General features: G+C 42.6%; 1 pseudogene; it reads right to left on the minus strand.

Moving 5' to 3' along the window:
• Positions 1–354: 354 nt before the first annotated feature.
• Positions 355–1,575, minus strand: LOC138163948 (regulator of chromosome condensation pseudogene; annotated as a pseudogene).
• Positions 1,576–3,339: the final 1,764 nt, after the last annotated feature.

The following is a 3,339-nucleotide window of genomic DNA, read 5'->3' on the forward strand; positions in this document are numbered from 1 at the left end:
TTTGGGAAGAGAGGCAAAGCCAGTGAGGACCTGCAGAGGCTCCAACCACATTCTACCAGGGGACATTAATCCAGAGTCCAAGGGAGGCCAGGGTAAGGGAATCTAAAAAGGAAGAGATTCAACAGACAATAGAGCAGCACCTCTGGGGGGAGGGGAACCGTCAAATTATTTATTCCTTGAATATTTCAATGCAATCCCTTCATCATGATGTTCCTAAAAAGGAGTCAAGATTCAATTTATGCTGCTGGAGGAAGCTGGTAAAAGTTTATAGATGAGTTTTTCTGCTGACAACTCAAAGAATCAGCTTTCCCATGGAGGGCAGAGGAGGGAGAGCAAATAGTTTCATTAAGGGTTTCAACAACTCCTGTGTCTGACCAGTAAGACTGTGCACTGCCCCTCACCAGACACTGACAGAACCATCTGATTTTACTGCTGTTTGCTCTCTATCACCACTGGGCTCCAGACATTGTCATCCTCTCCTATACCCATCTTCAAGTTGGTGCTCATGCCCCTAGCCAATGTTCAGTCTTCCTTGGCTACAGCATAGTCAACCAAGTCACTATAGGCAATAATGAGGTGACATATAGCTTTGGAATGACTGTGAGACTGCTTTTCTCATTGGTTCCTATCCCAAGTCCCAGTTGCTGCCACTAAGCCTTGTCCAAACAAACTGTGTGATGCTGTCCCACAGAGAAGACCAGTTAGGACATGGCAGAGTTCTTGAATGCTGTCACATTAGGGATAGGGTGGGACAAAGCAAGGCTTCAGGCTTAGGGTACCAAGCTGCTAGCAGTTGGAGAGGTCAAAGTCATGAACATAGCCCTTATGAAGATGAAATAGGCCCCACAGTTAACATTCTGGAAGAGGAAAGATCTCTGCTGGTCTTTGGACTTCAGGAGCACATATTGGGGGATCAGTAATTACTCAAGGGCTTTCTGACACTCATAGTTAGCAAGGAACTCAGGCACCCAACCCAGTTGACCCTGTTCACCAAAGCCTAGAATATACAGATTGCCATCTACTGTCAGCATCACTAGACTGATGCAACCTTCATCACAGGTATCTCAAGCTGAATCTCTACAGGGACCATGATTTTCTTCATGGACTCCAGGAAGCTAATATCTCCATTATTGTCTAAGAAGCCCCAGAGCAAAACTTGCCTGTCCTTGGCTAGTGCAGCAGTGTGGTTATCTTCATCTGAAACCTGCACCAGCTTCTTAGACCATTCCACTATCTCTAGAAAAGTTTCTCAGCTCTCTGTGTTGGTGTTGCACCCAAATGCACCCTCATCATTGCAGGTGAAGGTGCAGACTTGAACACTTTGTTTGCAGTCACACAGTGTGCATCCTCCCAGCCTCAACCTTTATGGTACCTTCAGGCATGAGGACCACATGGCCAGTTCTTCCTCCCTACCACTTCTTAGCTGTGTCCCAGCTGGTCCACATCCTCCCTGCTCAAGATCAACACCAAGCCTGCTCCAGTGCAGTAAGATTTGTGGCAGAGTTTTACTCTTTTGTTTTCCATGGTGGCATTTTCTTCTGGAAGATTTCTCTTATTCAAACACTTGGCTGTCATGTCGGTGCCCTCCTTACTCTCTAGGCTAGATTGCAAATTAACTATCTCATATTTTTCAGCAAAATATAAGGCAATTCACTGTGATCTTCCTATTCACCCCTCTTTCTCATCTCATATCACTTAGACACCTTTTGCTGTTATCCTTCACCCCTCATCTCACATGAAGAGGTAGCCTTCAGTCATTACCAACACAACCACTTTTACCTGTACAAATGATACCATTCTATCTCATCTCATGCAAAAAATTACTTCATCATCCCCACTCTCTTACTTATTTTCTTTTTCTTTCTGTCTACCAATACCTTCCCTACTGCCTGCAAACGTGCCCATGTCTATTTCATCCTCAAAAAGCTCTCACATGATTTTTACATTTTATCATTGTATTTCTCTTCTGTAACTTGTGACTAAACCTCTTGGGAATAATATATGTCAATAGTAGATGTCTCCACTTTCTCTCCTTTCACTCTTTATTTTTTTGCTTTTTGGAGGGGGAGAGCAGGGCAATTGGGGTTATATAGCTTTCCGAAGGTCACACAACTAGTAAGTGCTATGTGTCTGAGACCAGATTTGAACTCAGGTCCTCCTGACTCCAGAGCTGATTCTCTATTCACTGCACCACCTAGCCACCCCTTTTACTTTTTTCTTAACCACTTACAATCAAGTTTCTGACCTCATCATTCCACAGTTACTACTCACCAAAATTACCAATGTTCTCTTAATTACTAAATCTAATGTCTTTTTCTCAATCCTAATTCTTCATCTCTCTAGATGTTTGATCCTGTTGATAACCCTCTTTTACATGATATTTTTCTCTCTTGTTATTTGTATTCTGTCCTGGTTTTTCTCCTACATATCAGACTGCTCCTTCTCAGTCTCCTATGTTAGAACTTCATCCAAGTCACACCATCTAATCATAAGTGTCCTCTTACAGGACTCTATTCTGGGGTCTTTCTTCTTCTCACACTACATTCCTTCTCTTGGAGATCTCATCAGCACCCAGGGATTTAATTATCATATTTATTCTGATGATTCACAATTCTGCCCATCCTGACTTAAACTCTCTGCTGACCTCCAGTCACCTGGATATCTAATAGACATGTTAGAACTCAACATAGCCAAAACTGAACTAATAATCTTTCCCCCAACCCACTCCCCAATTCCCTTATTATTATTGAGGGTACCAATATATTTTTCCTTACTGGGAAGATAAGCAGTATAGGTTGTACATGTGTAGCTAATGCAAAACAATAACATAGTAGATATATTGTAAAAGACTGACTATATTTCCCTCCCTCCTATCCCACCTCCCACTTGTTCTATTCTCTACTTTGATCCTGTCCCTTTTCAAAAGTGGGTGCTTCCAACTTCCCTCCCCCTCAGCCTGCCCTCCCTTCCATTATCCCCCCTCTCATCCCCTTCCCCCCTACTCTCATGGAGGGTGAGATACCCTATTTAGTGTGTATTTCATTCCCTTCCCAAGCCAAATTCAATGAGAATAAGGTTGACCCATTCCCTTTTGTCTTCCTATTCTTCGCCTCCATTGTAACCATTTTCCCTTGCCTCTTCTATATGAGATAGTTTACCCCATTCTGTCTCTCCCCATCTTCTCTCATTATATTCCTCTCTTACCTCTTAATTTCACCTTTTAAGTATCATCCCTTCCTGTTAAATTGGTCCTGTGCCCTCTATCTATGTATACCTGTAAACATATACACACATTTACATATGTATTCATATGCCCATATACCCTCATATCTATCTATC

This window comes from Petaurus breviceps, unplaced genomic scaffold (genome assembly GCF_028583685.1).
Source record: "Petaurus breviceps papuanus isolate PSGF00001 unplaced genomic scaffold, PetGlider_PUasm1.0 189, whole genome shotgun sequence".
NCBI lineage: Eukaryota > Metazoa > Chordata > Mammalia > Diprotodontia > Petauridae > Petaurus > Petaurus breviceps.